Source organism: Hemitrygon akajei, chromosome 18 (genome assembly GCF_048418815.1).
Source record: "Hemitrygon akajei chromosome 18, sHemAka1.3, whole genome shotgun sequence".
Classification (NCBI taxonomy): domain Eukaryota; kingdom Metazoa; phylum Chordata; class Chondrichthyes; order Myliobatiformes; family Dasyatidae; genus Hemitrygon; species Hemitrygon akajei.
In genome coordinates this window covers 47,981,074-47,999,218 of record NC_133141.1, presented here as the reverse complement: position 1 = coordinate 47,999,218, position 18,145 = coordinate 47,981,074, and the positions used below count along the sequence as shown (strand labels likewise).

The 18,145-nt window shown below is 41.8% G+C and overlaps 1 protein-coding gene across 2 annotated transcripts in view; it reads left to right on the top strand.

Moving 5' to 3' along the window:
- The window catches only part of mpp2b (MAGUK p55 scaffold protein 2b), a 553,630-nt gene that overhangs the window by 290,530 nt on the left and 244,955 nt on the right, over positions 1–18,145 (top strand). The gene's annotated exons all lie outside the window — the stretch shown is intronic.

Sequence of the window (18,145 nt, the reverse complement as noted above, 5' to 3'; positions counted from 1 at the left end):
TCTCTCTCTCTCTCTCTCTCTCTCTCTCTCTCTCTCTCTCTCTCTCTCTCTCTCTCCTCTCTCCTCTCTCCTCTCTCCTCTCTCCTCTCTCCTCTCTCTACTCTCTTCTCTCTCTTCTCTCTCTCTTCTCTCTTCTCTCTTTCCATCTCTACATCACTCACTCCCTCTGTCTCCCCCTATGTCTCACTCTCTCCCTGGCCCTCTCTCGCTCTGCATATAGCTACACTCCTCTGCAACACAGTTACTTTAGACACCAAGTTTTGAGTAGCTGAGAGTTTCTGATTTCAGGTTTTTATCTTCCAGCAGCTGTCATCTACATATCAGTGCTTCCTTACCAGATACTCAGTGGACATCTGTCTTTAGTTGGTCAAAGGATTTGCACAATGCAGTTTGTATTATGCCAGACAACATGATAAAGATATTTGAGTGAAGTGTGAGTACTTATTTATCACTACCTGCTCAGTCCAGCTCAATGGAGAATTGATTGTTTTTGGCATAGCGCCCAGGAAGAGAACCCACGTTAGCTATTTGGAGATTCACATGAATAACGTCTACACCTGTTGACCTATCTTTAGCCTGGTGATACAGTGTACTGTTTATTTCCTTCAATTAAATTGCTTTATTAACATTTTCTATCTATGCTATTACCTTATCCAAATTTTTTGTAAATGAATCCTCATTGATGTCAGATGGATCAAATTCCGACCTCTCTACAGCAGCGAGCCACCCTTCATGGACGTTGGAATGTGCAGATAGTGTTTATCTTGATGATAGATGATGAGGAGAAGACTTTTTTTGGTGTTATTTTGTGTTTTTATGCATTTATGTTACCCAGTGATCCCACTTAATTTCTTTCTTCGTAACATGCTGCATCCTCATCTGCAGTATATTTGCCAGAGTTCCTAACTGTTCTGATGCCATTTGCAGTGGAAATTGCTTCTGATTCCAGTAGTGATAATGTTAACAGAATTGGGCCTGATGCATGAGCACCTTATAGGCTCCAATTTCAATCTGGTTTTGAGTCCAGAGGCAGAGATGAAGCCTTTCTTAATTACCGTTGTTAGTCTTGAAGTTAAACAGACCAAGCTTCTGTCTTTATGCTCAGCAATATCCCTGTGGCAGATTTTTTTCTCTCACTCAATCTGTTTTCTGTTGTCATTATTTCTCTTTATTTTCAATCTGTTCTCATTTCTTCCAATTATACATTTCATCTTGGCCTTGTCTCTTTGGTGGCATCCTCTTTATACACCAGTCATGCAATGCCTATCTTCCTGAGCCTTGCCCTTTCTGTTCCTCGCTATGACCATCTCTTGCTCTTCATGCCTTGTCACTTTTCTAGACAGAGAGATGGGGAATCAAAACCCATCAACAACCACAAAAGGTTCTTCTCTCTCTAGATCTTATGAAAACATTGTCAAGCTCTCATTTCTCTTCATCCACTCTATACTGAAGATGCCATAGAGTGATGCAGCATTGAAATAGGCTTCTTGGTCTACAACCATCAAACACCCATCTACACTAATCCCATGTTATTCTCTCCATATCCCATATCCTTACCCCAGAGCCTACACACCAGGGACAATTTACAGTGGGCTATTAACTTATCGAAATGCATGTGTGAAAATGTGCAAACTCCACACAGAGAGCACCCAGGGGAGGATTGAACCTGATTGACTGAAACTGTGAGGGAGCAGCTCTACTAATTGAACAGTAGCAGTAGATATAGTGTATATGGATTTCAGCAAGGCATTTGATAAGGTACCCCATGCAAGACTTATTGAGACATGGGATCCAAGGGGACATCGCTTTGTGGATCCAGAACTGGCTTGCCCACAGAAGGCAAAGAGTGGTTGTAGATGGGTCATATTCTGCATGGAGGTCGGTGACCAGTGGTGTGCCTCAGGGATCTGTTCTGGGACCCTTACTCTTCGTGATTTTTATAAATGACCTGGATGAGGAAGTGGAGGAATGAGTAAGTAAATTTGCTAATGGCACAAAGGTTGGGGTTGTTGTGGATAGTGTGGAGGTCTGTCAGAGGTTACAGCGGGACATTGATGGGATGCAAAACTGGGCTGAGAAATGGAAGATGGAATTCAACCCAGATAAGTGTGAAGTGATTCATTTTGGTAGGTCAAATATGATGGCAGAATATAGTTTAAATGGTAAGACTCTTGGCAGTGTGGAGGATCAGAGGGATCTTGGGGTCCACAGGACACTCAAAGCTGCTACACAAGGTTGACTCTGTGGTTAAGAAGACATACGGTGCATTGGCCTTCATCAATCGTGGGATTGAATTTAGGAGCTGAGAGGTAATGTTGCAGCTATATAGGGCCCTGGTCAGGCCCCACTTGGAGTACTGTACTCAATTCTGGTCGCTTCACTACAGGAAGGATGTGGAAGCCATAGAAAGGGTGCAGAGGAGATTTACAAGGATGTTGCCTGGATTTGGGAGCATGCCTTATGAGAATAGGTTGAGTGAACTCGGCCTTTTCTCCTTGGAGCGACGGAGGATGAGAGGTGACCTGTTAGAGGTGTATAAGATGATGAGTGGCATTGATCATGTGGATAGTCAGAGGCTTTTTCCCAGGGCTGAAATGGCTAGCATGAGAGGGCACAGTTTTAAGGTGCTTGGAAGAAGGTACAGAGGAGATGTCAGGGGTAAGCTTTTTTTACGCAGAGAGCGGTGAGTGCATGGAATGGGCTGCCAGCAACGGTGATGGAGGCGGATACGATAGGGTCTTTAAGAGGCTTTTAGATAGGTACATGGAACTTAGTAAAATAGAGGGCTATAGGTAAGGCTAGTAATTTCTGAGGTAGGGACATGTTCGGCACAACTTTGTGGGCCGAAGGGCCTGTATTATGCTGTAGGGTTTCAATGTTTTCTAACTACTGTGTGGCTCCAGGCTGAGAGCTTCCGGACTGTGTATAACCAGTCTCAAGTGCCATTCCCCAATGTTTGTTCTTTGTGACAGCTCACCTTGACTGAGCTGGAAGATATTTAGATGAAACTTTGCCTTGTCCTTCTGTAACATGCTGAAATGACAAGTTAGGAGGTATACTGTTGAAAGGTTTAATATTATCTGATGAAGCAGTGTATTTGCAGTTCAAGAAAAAACAACTAACCTAAAAACACAGCACAAATTTGACTGACTAGATCAATAAAGATTGCAAATTAAATTAAGGTATGTCAGAATGTTGTTGTTTAAACAGCTCATTAATGAAATTAGCTGTGCTTGCTTGTGATTATAGCACTTTGTCTTTTTTTGAGAATAAGAATTCGGCAATTAATTTTAACACTGCCTTCTAAATGAATCTTTGTAGTAATCTAAGTACATGAAGAGTACCTCCCCTTTGAAAGGAAATCAATAAACTTTACAGTGTGCCATCATTTGGCATTTTGTTCTCCCTAACCAAACTGCAATCAATTTATATTAAATATTTATTATTAATCTTGCAAGCCTCAATAAGACATGAGTATTTCTTCTCAACATGGACCAAAACTGCCTTTGATTAAGATTTAGCTTGTCTCTGAAATAGGTGCATTGTGTTTATCAATGGTCTCTTTAACTCAGTGCAGGAAGATACAGCAATAAACTGTTGGTTTGCCAATTGCAGTCAGAGGTTCAATTTCTACCATCCCCGTTTCAGGTGTGATTTTTCAGCTAAGTTACCATATAGGAGATGAGGAAAAGCCAGCTATATCTCTGCTGGAGAAAGTCTTGTACAAATTAAATATTAGCTTTACTTGTAACATGTACATCAAAATACTGAAATATAGAGTAAAGTGTGTTATGTGCATCAATAGCCAACAGAGTCTTAGGATGTGCTGGGGGCAGCCTGCAAAGTATTGCCATGTTTCTGATGCCACCATAGCATGATCACAACTTATGAACCCTCTTCTGTGCCTCTTTGGAAAACAGAGCAAGAACTTCCCTACCTCACATGCTGACTACTCTACCTCCCATGACTTATCTGAAGAATATGTAGGAACATAAAGAATAACAGAATTGGCCATGAATGCGCCACCATTCAATAAGGTGAAAGTTGACCTTGTACTTCAGAGCAACTTCCCTGCATTAAGCCTATATCACTTGATTTTCCCTACAATCTAAAATTTAGGCAATATTCGAGCCAGTAGATTCAAATATGATCTCTTGAAGTATAAATATGCCTTTGAATGTTGAGGGAGCAAGTGGAAGCAATTTGTTGGCTGGAAACAACATGTTATAAGTCATTTCCTTTCCTTCTAACAGTAGGTATTATGCAACAGCTAAATACTCCTATCTATTTTGGAATAAATTTGAGAAGCTCCTTGAGTATCCATGTCCTCAGTGATGTTGGGGCCCTGTACAAGATCCAAACACAAGGCTGACATAATCGTGTTCAAAAAGAGGTGTTAAGTGATTACCCTTGCCAGCATCATCCTGAGGTCCCTACCATCCCAGCCAACTGAATTCGCTCCATTTGATAGCAAGATCCATCTGAAATCCAGCAAAGAACATGGGACCAGAAGGCAGCTGAAATAGTGTGCTCTGGAATTAGCCACACTCCAGCCAAGCTGTTCCAGTACGCAGTTGTGGAAAATTGCACAATCAGGAAAAAGGAGCAAGGCAAATCTGATCTGGCTAATTTCAGTTGTTTGCAGTGTTACGGAAGGGGTCAACAATAGTCTTATCAAGTGGCACCAACTGACTAATAGCCTCTCCAATTGATGTGCATTTTGGGTTTTGCCAGAATCAATCAGTTGCAGACTTTATCACCATCTTGGTCCAAACATGGACTAGACCTCTGAACTCCAAGGTTGAATTAAGATTGACTATATGATTATAACTACTGGAGGTCAGTCATCACAGGAGATTGATCCTGGAGTTACTCAGGGCAGTATCCTAGCTCTAGCTACTTCATCTAATTCTAATTAGACATTCTAATGTCTGAAGTTTGTTGATGACTACACAATGTTTGTCTCCTCAGAAAACAAATAAAATTATGCCTGCATGCATCAAAACCTAGAGAATGTTTCATGTATCCCATGACAAGTTATTCACTTCCTGGGTCCCCAAGTTACACTTGGGTGTCTCACTTACAAGATGGGTGTACTGGAATGTTCTTCACTTGTCTAGGTGCATGCAGCTCCAACAATAACGAAGAAGCTTATTACCATTAATGATAAGTAGCCAAAAGAGTCAGGTCAACTCTTTGAGTGATTATGCAGAACGTCTGAAGTTAATAACTCATCAGGGGTATTGATAAGCTTGTGGCCTAAGGTAGAAGGAGATGAGTTATTAACTTCAAACTTTGTGCATAATCACTCAAAGAGTTGACCTGCATGTACATGTAACGAGAGCTGTATAACTCATCTGTATAATTGTATAACTATCTGTGGACACTTTCTGGAGGTCCAAGATCCGTATGCTCCACGACCACTGGACTAAGTGTGTAAATGTAGGAGGGGACTATGTTGAAAAATAAATGTTCTAGATTTTCTAAAATTAACTCCTACCCTAGGCCATGAACTACCCCTTGTGTAGTTCTTCTTCAAATCTCACTATTCCTTCATGTTACTGCGACGAGAATTCCATCCCCAGCAGCAATGGGGCAGCATTTTCAACAGAACAACTTTATTAGTTCACTGTTTTCTCTTGTCACTTGCACATGGACAGTAAATGCTGACTGTGCCACATCCATAAAACGTGAAGGAAATAGCACACCTCTCATTCAAACTTTGACCAGGTTACAGACTTTGATGGATTTATAACATTAGATAAAGAAAACCACCTGTCGCCTTCTCACTATTTATTACTCAAATATCATTTTGAGTAAAGATTCAGGTGTGATTACAGATGTGTAGTGCTTGTATGCCTGTGCTGTAGGATTATTCATACATCATTTCAATCACAATTTGTTCAACATTAAATTGAACTGTAAATCTGTGGCTGCACTGTAATATCTGTTTGACTCTGACCTGTCAAATTGGGCTGAATATCAGCAAAAAGTACACAGTATACTTTTGGAGGGGCAGACAAAGCAAACAAGATCACAGTTTTAATTAGAGTTAGAGTAGGGAAAACAAGTAAAGCTCCTTTATGGTCCATATAACTTAGATGAATTGATGGCAAAGTAGAAGTAATTAGGTGCGGTCTAATAGCTGTTACAGAGAAGTGGCTGTATGGTGATCAAGGTTGGGAAATATTTTAGAGCACTTAACATTTAGACTTGAGCAAAATCGAAAAGGTGGAGTGGTAATGTGGACAGAAACAATAGAGAGAAATGAATTTTGCTTAGAAAACCAGTTTAGGACTCACTGAGAAACAGCTAGAGACAGGAAACTGTTGGGATGCCATAGGTCTGCAAAGAGTGGGCAAATTAGAAGCACGTGTAATTATGATAGTACAATAACCACGGGCTGACTGAATCCTGAATCCACATACAGATTGGGAAAATTCTACATACAGAGTGTAGCGTCTACAAAATGGTTATTGATATTGCTATTTTGATGAACCAGCTACTGTAGTTAGTTCTACCATAAACAATAAGAAAGGGTTAATCAATAATTTTATACACCCTATCCTCGTTACATGCGGGGGATATGTTCCTTGCAGTCGATGCATAATGTGAAAACACATAATGTGAATAATTATTTAAATGGAGAAAATAGGGATGCATTCCAGAGGGCTTCCTAAATATGTTTTATCTGTAATTTATTCACATTTTAATACCAATACGACACAAAAGCAGTACCACAAGGCAACATTCGTATTATATTTCATCAATTTAAGGTAATATTCAACGTAATAAATCATAGAAAGTTAACATACGAGGGTGTACAGTACTCACCAACAGTGGCAGGTGTGTTCACTCGGGAGATGAGTGGTTGTTGTGGTGTCGGGCAGCTTTACATGGATAAGGTGGATGGTTGTGGTGTCGGGATCATATCAAGCACAGCAAGGGGTGAAGGAAGACTCACAGAACTCTTAGAACTGCCAGCAGCAGGAGATGACACCGGTTTGAAGAAAGTGCTGAGGGTTGTTTGCTTGGCAGCATTTTGTTTTTCAGCATAAATTTGCTTGTAGGGAAGAAGGGTTGACGGCAGGGAACGACTGAGATGCTGACTCCGTTCTAAACTTGGGTCCATGTCCATCGCCATTTGTGCCAAATGTTCCGACTTCCAACTTCTACCATTCCCTCACCATTGGTAAACTCCCGGCATTTTCAAAATCGTCTGTTGCTTGCAGTATCTGAGAGATAGTTTGTCGGAAAAAAATATATGCCTTGGATATGGATCACACCTTGGTCGAGTGGCTAAATCAGCGATGTTGTGTTAGGCGGCAGGAAACGCACTGTTATGTCAGGATGAATGCTGTCCAGATGTTTAGGATGGGCTGACGCATTGTCAAGCAACAAAAGAGCTTCAAAGGTAAGATTCTGTTCCCGGCAGTAGTGCCCCAGAGCTGTGATACCTTTAGCTGATGCCGCGCTGTTTATAATTTCCAACTTTTTTTCAAGTGTTAAAGCGGTTCCCTGCCGCTCGGCTGATGGCCCAGGACATTTTGATTTTTTTTCTTATTCTCATCGGAGTTAAGACAGGCGGGACTGCGCAGGTGTGTGACGTTGGGCAGTGAAGCGGGGAAGATTTAAAAAGGACACAGCCTTAAACAGCGGGCAGTGGAGTGAGCCGGGAGCAGAGTGTAGGTTTAAGGGCCTTGGCTCAATGGACTTAGGCGGAAGCGGGCGAGGCAAGGTAGGTTTAGGTTTCAGTTTTTCCTGTTATTTGAGGAAAGGGGAAGTATGAGTTTGAGGGCAGCTTGTTGTTCTCGGTGTCAGACGTAGGAGGTCCTGGAGTCTCCCGGCCTCCCGGAAGTCCACATCTGCGCCAGGTGCACCGAGCTGCAGCTCCTAAAGGACCATGTTAGGGAACTGGAGATGCAGCTCGATGACCTTCATCTGGTCAGGGAGAGTGAGGAGTTGACGGAGAGGAGTTACAGGCAGGTGGTCACACCAAGGCCATGGGAGACAGACAGGTGGGTCACGGTTAGGAGGGGGAAGAGGAAGAGTCAGGTACTAGAGAGTACCCCAGTGGCTATACCCCTTGACAATAAGTACTCCTGTTTGAGAACTGTTGGGGGGGGGGGGACGGCCTACCTGGGGGAAGCAACAGTGGCTGTGCCTCTGGCACAGAGTCCGGCCCTGTAGCTCAGAAGGGTAGGGAAAGGAAGAGGAAGGCAGTAGTAATAGGGGACTTGATAGTTAGGGGGTCAGACAGGCGATTCTGTGGACGCAGTCAGGAGACCCAGATGGTAGGTTGCCTCCCTGGTGCCAGGGTTCGGGATGTTTCTGATCGTGTCCAAGATATCCTGAAGTGGGAGGGTGAGGAGCCAGAGGTCGTGGTACATATGTACCAATGACATAGGTAGGAAAAGGGAAGAGGTCCTGAAAGGAGAATATAGGGAGTTAGGAAGGCAGTTGAGAAGAAGGACCGCAAAGGTAGTAATCTCGGGATTACTGCCTGTGCCACGCGACAGTGAGAGTAGGAATGGAATGAGGTGGAGGATAAATGCGTGGCTGAGGGATTGGAGCAGGGGGCAGGGATTCAAGTTTCTGGATCATTGGGACCTCTTTTGGGGCAGGTATGACCTGTACAAAAAGGACGGGTTACACTTGAATCCTAGGGGGACCAATATCCTGGCAGGAAGGTTTAATAGAGCTGTTAGGGAGAGTTTAAACTAATTTGGCAGGGGGATGGGAACCAGAATGATGGAGCGGAGGAGAGGGAAAACAGAAATAGATCTAAGGTAGTGAGCAGTAAGGATGTCAGGAAGGACAGGCAGATGATGGAGCAAATTTGCAGCCATTGGGATGTTGCAGTGCAATCAATGCAAAAAGCACCAAATACTGGACTTAAGGTGTTATACTTAAATGCACACAGCATAAGGAATAAGGTGGATGATCTTGTTGTATAGTTACAAATTGGCAGGTGTGATATTGTGGCCACCATTAGACATGGCTAAAGGATGCATGTCTCTGGGAGCTGAACGTTCAAGGATACACGGTGTATCGGAAGGATAGGCAGGTAGGTAGAGGGGGTGGCTAAGAAATCTTTATGGGTTGGGCTAAGAAATCTTTATGGGTTGAGCTAAGAAATCGCAGGGTAAAAGGACCCTGATGGCAGTTATCTACAGGCCTCCAAACAGCTGCAGTGATGTGGACTACAAATTACAACAGGAAATAGAAAAGGCTTGCCAGAAGGGCAGTGTTATGATAACTGTAGGGGATTTTAACATGCGAGTGGATTGGGAAAATCAGGTCGGCACTGGATCTCAAGAGAGAGAATTTGTAGAATGTCTATGAGATGGCTTTTTAGAACAGCTTGTTGTTGAGCCCACTAGGGGATTGGCTGTACTGGATTGGTTATTGTGTAATGAACCAGAGGTGATTAGGGAGATGGAAGTGAGGGAACCCTTAGGAGACAGTGATCACAACATGATTGAGTTCACTGTGAAATTTGAGAAAGAGAAGCCGAAATCCGATGTGTTGGTATTTCAGTGGAGTAAAGGAAATTACAGTGGCATGAGAGAGGAACAGGCCAAGGTTGACTGGAAAGGGACACTAGCGGGAAGGACGACAGAGCAGCAGTGGCTGGAGTTTATGCGAGAAGTGAGGAAGGTGCAAGACAGATATATTCCAAAAGGGAAGAAATTTTCGAATGGAAAAAGGACGCAACCGTGGCTGACAAGAGAAGTCAAAGCCAAAGTAAAAGCAAAGCAGAGGGCATACAAGGAAGCAAAAAATAGTGGGAAGACAGAGGATTGGGAAGCTTTTAAAAGCTTACAAAAGGAAACTAAGAAGGTTATTAAGAGGGAAAAGATGAACTATGAAAGGAAGCTTGCAAATAATATCAAAGAGGATACTAAAAGCTTTTTCAAGTATATCAAGAGGAAAAGACAGGTGAGAGTAGATATAAGACCGATAGAAAATGATGCTGGAGAAATTGTAATGGGAGATAAGGAGATGGCGGAGGAACTGAACGAGTATTTTGCATCAGTCTTCACTGAGGAAGACATTAGCAATATACCGGACATTCAAGGGTGTCAGGGAAGAGAAATATGCGCAGTCACAATTACTACAGAGGAAGTACTCAGGAAGCTGAATAGTCTAAGGGTAGATAAATCTCCAGGACCAGATGGAATGCACCCTTGTGTTCTGAAGGAAGTAGCAGTGGAGATTGCGGAGGCATTCGCAATGATCTTTCAAAAGTCGATAGATTCTGGCCTGGTTCCAGAGGACTGGAAGATTGCAAATGTCACTCCGCTATTTAAGAAGGGGGCAGGGAAGCAAGAAATTAAATTATAGTCCTGTTAGCTTGACATTGGTGGTTGGGAAGTTGTTGGAGTCGATTGTCAAGGATGAGGTTACGGAGTACCTGGAGGCATATGACAAGATAGACAGAACTCAGCATGGTTTCCTTAAAGGAAAATCCTGCCTGACAAACCTAGTGCAATTTTTTGAGGAATTTACAAGTAGGCTACACAGGGGAGATGCAGTGGATGTTGTGTATTTGGATTTTCATAAGGCCTTTGACAAGGTGCCACAGATGAGGCTGCTAAACAAGGTAAGAGCCCATGGAATTACGGGAAAGTTACATACGTGGATAGAGCGTTGGTTGATTGGCAGGAAACAGAGAGTGGGAATAAAGGGATCCCATTCTGGTTGCTGCCGGTTACCAGTGGTGTTCCATAGGGGTCCGTGTTGGAGCCGCTTCTTTTTACGTTTATATCAACGATTTGGATTATGGAATAGATGGCTTTGTGGCTAAGTTTGCTGATGATACAAAGGTAGGTGGAGAGGCCGGTAGTGCTGAGGAAACAGAGAGTCTGCAGAGAGACTTGGATAGATTGGGGGAATGGGCAAAGAAGTGGCAAATGAATTACAATGTCGGAAAGTGTACGGTCACGCACTTTGGTAGAAAAAATAAATGGGCAGACTATTATTTAAATGGGGAGAGAATTCAAAGTTCTGTGATGCAACGGGACTTGAGAGTCCTCGTGCAGGATACCCTTAAGGTTAACCTCCAGGTTGAGTCGGTGGTGAAGAAGGCGAATGCAATGTTGGCATTCATTTCTAGAGGAATAGAGTATAGGAGCAGAGATGTGATGTTGAGGCTCTATAAGGCACTGGTAAGACCTCACTTGGAATACTGTGTGCAGTTTTGGGCTCCTTATTTAAGAAAGGATGTGCTGACTTTGGAGAGGGTTCAGAGAAGATTCACTAGAATGATTCCAGGAATGAGAGGGTTAACATATGAGGAACGTTTGACCACTCTTGGACTGTACTCCTTGGAGTTTAGAAGAATGAGGGGAGACCTCATTTTGAATGTTGAAAGGCATGGACAGAGTGGATGTGGCAAAGTTGTTTCCCATGGTGGGGGAATCTAGTACGAGAGGACATGACTTGAGGATTGCAGGGTGCCCATTCAGAACAGAGATGTGAAAAAAAAATTTTAGCCAGAGGGTGGTGAATCTACGGAATTTGTTGCCACGGGCAGCAGTGGAGGCCAAGTCATTGGGTGTGTTTAAGGAAGAGATTGATAGGTATCTGAGTAGTCAGGGCATCAAAGGTTATGGCGAGAAGGTGGGGGAATGGGACTAAAGGGGAGATTGGATCAGCTCATGATGAAATGGTGGAGCAGACTTGATGGGCCGAATGGCCGACTTCTGCTCCTTTGTCTTATGGTCTTATGGACATGACATTGGATGCTTAGGAGGCATAGTTAAATATTTCAAGCACAAAATCACTGCACCGTAGGTAAAACCAACAGAAGTTTAAGAGTGCAAGATCGCATGTCCACACATTGCCAAAACCAATGCGAGACTGGCGGGAGTGAGACCGTGAGGCATGCGCACATGACTTGTATTGGCGGGAAAGCAGTGCTCCTCGCATAACTGTGAGTTTTGGACGCATAGAAGGAGATGTTGGTAGAAATAGGTTCCTTCAATAACTGTGAATCCGCATAGCCTGAAGACGCATATAAAGAGGATAGGGTGTAGTTAAGGACAGTTTAGGGAAGAGTGACCATAATATGATAGGACTTTTTTATTGATCAACATTGTTAGTGATTTAGTACATCAAAACATAAATAAAACGAACTACAAAGAGATGGGGTATGAGATTGTTGTGGTAGATTTGGAAACTGGATTAAAAGGCATGATAGTAGACAAACAAGGATTAGTACTTAAAGATTTAATACATAGTTTATAATGAATATATATCCATGTAAAATGCAAAAACCCAACAGGAAAAGTAGTGTGTTGTGATTAGCAAGAGACAGTTTTCAATAAAACGATCCATAATATTATTTTATAAAAGAGGAGTAAAGATTGAAGATTGGGAACATTTTATTAATCATGAAAGAAAATGGAAAATACAGTATTAGGAAGGAACACTAAAGCAGACAGCAAAGGTTTCTATCGTTACATGAAACAAAATGAATGTCTAAAGTTGATGTGGGACCTGCCCACATTGCATTGACCCCTCTATTAACCTGGCTGGTCACAGGTTCATTTAATTGCTTTAAAAAATTGTTAAGATCTGGCCTATATCCTGTTAATTAAATGTGTAAGTGCCAGGATTTGCTCAATCTTATCAGTTGGAAATGGTGTTTTTAATGGGTTTCTAAACCTGTAGTCTCAAAGAGTCTAATTTTTGGCTTGCAGTTTGTGACATAATTCCTCTGCTCCTGAAATCCTGTGAGATTTCAGAATAAAGAAATGTCAGACACCACCTCTTCTCAATAAATCAGCATGGTATATTTTCCTCAGTTGGCCATAATCATTTTTATCAATCCCTTCTGTATTCTCTCAAGTTCAATAAATATTAATTCTGTGTTATACAGCAGTTCTTTCTACACTGTTCTCATGAATGGGCTTGATAGATAGATATACAGGATGATGAATCGGCAAGAGACTGGTGTGTATGGTTTACAGTGAGGTTCATTCCATCCATCAGTCAACCATGTGAGAAGGGGAGTGTCCCTGGGAATTTATCTCCATGTTTAGGAACAACAATAAGAAAATTGGGCACTGAGATGCAAACCTATCTTGAAAAATCAGAATTCCACTTTGTGCCATCATGGCTCAGCCACAAAGGTACCTTGTCAGTGACACTTACCCTACAGCAAGTGGACTCATTGCTAGAAGGGAAAGGAGAGATTAGCAATCAGCCTGCTGGTGTGCGGTGACTAAAAGTCAGTTAAATTTTACTATTGCTTTACCCAGCCTGTGGTTCAGTTCAACCTTCATGAAAATGTGCTCATAATTGTCCAGTGCTAGAGGAAAGCAAATTGCGCCATCCAACAAAGCTGAATGATTTAATTCAATTCTTGTGTGTCCATGTTTATTTCAGTCCTGATGGTGCTATACATTCTAATTTACATGGGCATATGTCAGCTTGATGAGGGTCAGTGCTCTTCCCAGCAGCTTAGCTGTAGTTATGGAAACAGAAGCAACAGTATCGGCTGCAGCGTTATAAATCAGCACAAACGCCTTTGTCATTGTGATGGAACATATAGCAATTATCTTCATCAAATGCCGTGGTGAAATATTGTCACGCATGGTATTTAAAGAGTTTTTAAATTAAATGTTCCTGGTTCCCTTTTAACTGTTGGTTAGAAAAGAATGATAAGGGGGTTTATGTTATGTCACTTAATAGAATAAAAATGAACCTGTGTTGCTTTTACACAGGGAAAGGCAAATTATTTACGCTGTTGAACTCTGACATTTAGAATTCTAGACATAAATTTTGTTTGTCGTCAGTCCATGCAGTCTCTGATCCTTTCTAATCCTTTAAGACATCCACTGGTTTTTTTCTGTAGTTTATCACTAAACATAAATAAATAGCATCCTCTTTATTCCACAGACAGTGGAGGCCAAGTCAGTGGGTGTAATTAAAGTGGAGATTGATAGGTTCTTGATTGGTACGTGTGTCAAAGGTTACAGGGAGAAGGCAGTAGAATGGGGTTGAGGGGGATAATAAATCAGCCATGATGGAATGGCAGGGCAGACTCAATGGGCTGAATGGCTTAATTCTGCTCCTATGTCTTCTGCTCTTTAGAGCATTTATACTAATTTATTTTTAAAATTATATTTAGTTTAATATGCTGCAGGTTAAAACTGTAAGGGAGAATTAAATGTATTTTAATCAAGGCAACATTTCTTCTAAGTTTAGAAAGTTTCTAAGTAAATTTATTACTAATGTACGTATATGTTACTATATGTTACCATATACTACCCTGAGATTCATTTTCTTGCAGTCATTTACAGGGAAATAAACAATGGAATTTATAAAACTCTACACATAAACAGACAAAGCTGACAAACAACTTATGTGCAAAAGAAGACAAATTGTGTAAATAAAAAATAATATTGAGAACATGAGTTGTAAAGAGTCATTGAAAGTGAGTTGGTGATGATTGAAGTTCTCCATGCCAGTTCAGGTAATCTGATGGTTGTTGGGTAGTAACTGTTCCTTAACCTGATTGTGTGGGACCTAAGGCTTCTGAACCTCCTACCTAATGGTACTAGTGAGAAATGGGAGTCGTTGATGATGGATGCTGCTTTGTTGTGGCAGCTCTCTATATGTATTCAATGGTGGGGAGGGCTTTGCCTGTGATGGGCTGGATCACACCCACCACTTTCTGTAGCCTTTTCTGTTCCTGGGCATTGGTACTTCTATACTAGGCCGTGATGCAACCAGTGAGGATACTCTCCATTGTCCATCTAAAGATGTTTGTTAACGTTTTTGATGATGTGCCAAATCAACGCAAGCTTTTGGGAAATAGAGGTGCTGACATGCTTTTGTGCTGACGCTTATGTGCTGGTCCCAGGACAGATCCTCTGATATGTTGACATCAAGAAATTTAAAGCTACTGACCCTCTCCACCTCCGATCTCCTGATGAGGACTGGCGCATGGACCTGCAGCTTCTTCCTCTTGCAGTCAATAATCAGCTCTTTGGTTTTGCCGATGTTGAGAGAGAGGCTATCGTTGTGACACCACTCAACCAGATTTTCAGTCTCCCTCCTATATGCCTTGCTTATACTCTGCAGAAGAGGGAGAAGATAACCAGAGCAGGCCATTCAACCCCCGGAGTTAAGGGAGAAATTAATTTATCATTTCTCCCTTAACCCTTGTACAATAAAAATATACATGCTTCAGCTGATTATTGTAGGTAGCATTTTTCAAAGACTGAGAGAGAAAGTCCTGCTTTGCTCTGTGAATCCTGTAGAAGAAATCTGAGGTCTTTTCTTAAAGGAAGGAATATTTTATTTATTCCAGTGATGTAATGCCACTTGAATCATGAGAATTAGTTGTAGGTTTGCAGTGATATGAATAAGCTGACAGACTGACTAGGTACAGTCAGTAACCTGAGGTCCAACTGCAGTTGCCAATTGTTCTTGTTTGTTTATCAGTTCTCCATATTGTTAGGCTTAGTTCCTTGGAGCGTAATTATATTACTGCTTCGAAAAAATTATTTCCCCCAAAATACTAAGCAGCAAAAAATTACAGTGGGCCAAGGACATTGGTATTTCTGCTTCCAAGCATTCAGCTGTGACAGTATGAAAATTCAGTAAAATATTTTAAAACTGCAACTCACTACCAACTATGCTCAATCATCTTTACAGGGCAGATGTACGTAGAGAGTCTGATGCTGTTTATTTTTTATATATAAGTATAATCATTTATCCTTAACATTTACTTTGCTTTCCCTAGGGCACATTTCCCTAAATCATATTAAAACAAACTAGCATATTGATATTGATGTCTTTCTATTCATTGCTTCAAATTTACAGAATTAAATAGATCTCAATATAATGTATCTATTTTCAGTCAGTTCATTGTTTTGTTATTTATTGTGTTGAAGCTTGTGTATTTATTGTCTTCTGACTTAAACAATACAGTGGTTACACGAGGAAGTCTGCAGATGCTGGAAATTCAAACAACACACACAAAATGCTGGTGGAACGCAGCAGGCCAGGCAGCATCTATAGGGAGTAGCACTGTCGACGTTTCGGGCCGAGACCCTTCGTCAGGACTAACTGAAAGGAAAGATAGTAAGAGACTTGAAAGTGGGAGGGGGAGGGGGAAATCCGAAATGATAGGAGAAGACAGGAGGGGGTGGGGTGAAGCTAAGAGCTGGAAAGTTGATGGGCAACAGGGATACACAGCTGGAGAAGGGAAAGGTTCATGGGACAGGAGGCCTACGGAGAAAGAAAGGGGGAGGGGAGCACCAGAGGGAGATGGAGAACAGGCAAGGAGTGATTGTGAGAGGGGCAGAGAGAAAAAAAAGAGAGAGAGAAAAAGGGGGGGGATAAATAAATAAATAAGGGATGGGGTAAGAAGGGGAGGAGGGGCATTAACAGAAGTTAAAGAAATCAATGTTCATGCCATCAGGTTGGAGGCTACCCAGATGGAATATAAGGTGTTGTTCCTCCAACCTGAGTGTGGCTTCATCTTTGTTTATGAGATACAGTCGTTAACTTATTTACCAAATTTTGAGTGACTGAAATTTCTGAAAATGAAAAATATTCACATAAGTAGCAGTTTTGATAGTTGTTGAGCATGGTGGAGGAGCCTTACTCAGTATTAAAGCAAACCTATTATTGTTGGGAGAGGCCTGGACTGTCCTTAGACTGGCCAATGAGCTACAGTCAGCCTCCCAGAGGAAGGTTACTCTTGGGATCACTTTGGAAGCATTGCGTTATGCTATGATAAAGGAAGAACTTGGAATGATGGAGAATCTCTCCCCTGTGTTCGAAGTTCCTTGAAAGTCAAGATGATATGGTTTAATATGTTGGAAATTCAGCCTGGAAAGAGAATTCTCCATAAACCATCTGCTCTTAGACCAAGCCTAGGTAGAATACTCAAATTCAAGTCAAGTCACTTTTCAGAGTTTTCACAATTCAGAGAGAAAAATTCTAGTAAATCCAGTGAAACGTGTCGCCATGTTCAAGTTACAAATGTGGATGGTTGGTGCCAAATTGGGATTGCCACCTACAAGAATGGGTACATTGAGATTAAATGAAAGGTAAATGTTATGGGACAAGTTAGTGTGATCTCAACCTGTCCCCATTATGGCTGTTTCTATGTTTAATGGGGGTGTGTTTGGCTGCCAGCAGGTCATCTGCTTTCTGGGTGCTGGCTAATTTTTAGAACAGAGGCATCCATAATTAACATCATTAGCACTTGGCCATATGGGTACATTTTGAATGGACTTAAAAGGCATTTGAAGAGCTCAGGAAGACTGCTTCTGGATACAAGACAAGGTTGAGCAGTGCTGGATGTGGGTGTTTGAAAATAAGATTGTCTGACATCAGTGAAGCCTCATTTCCCTCTGAATCGAGAATAGAATATTCTTTAAACATGGTCAGATGGAGGAATGTGGGGGAGAAAGGGAACAGTAGTTGCAATGCTGCAGTTTTACATTAGAGCAAGCATCACAACCATTGTCCGTTGTGTGTAGTATGGCAATAGTAATTGTAGTGGGGTGCAGAGGGTTTTAGTTGAAGCATGACAAAGGATTATTATCTCTTGATGGCAAAAATATTGAAGATGAATGATAATATTATTTAAAACTTTTGGGATCCAAATCAGAGCAGTTATATACATAGACTCAGTGTCCACTTTGTTGTGTACCTCCTGTGTCTAATAAAGTGGCTAAAAGTGTATGTTCATGGTCTTCTGCTGCTGTAGTTACTGTCACCTTCCTGTCAGCTTGGCCATTCACCTCTGACCTCTCTCATATCACAATGTTTTTGCCCACAGAACTGCTACTCGCTGGGTTAGTTTTTGTTTTTCACATCATTCCCTGTAAAGTCTAAAGACTGTTGTGTATGAGAATTCCAGAAGATCAGCAGTTTCTGAGAAATTCAAATCACTTTGTCTAGTGTGTTGCTGCCTGATAGCACCCTGATGGCTGCAAGATTCAGTTAGACTGATTTTCAAAATGATAAAGGAAATATGTGGCTTTCATCCTCTTTCCCTGCATTGCACTGTCCATCTTTGCATTAGATTATCCCTAATCCGTGACTAATATGGCAGAGTGCTGAAGCTAATTGTGCCACTGCCTTGCAGTTTCAGAGTGTCAGGTTCAATCCC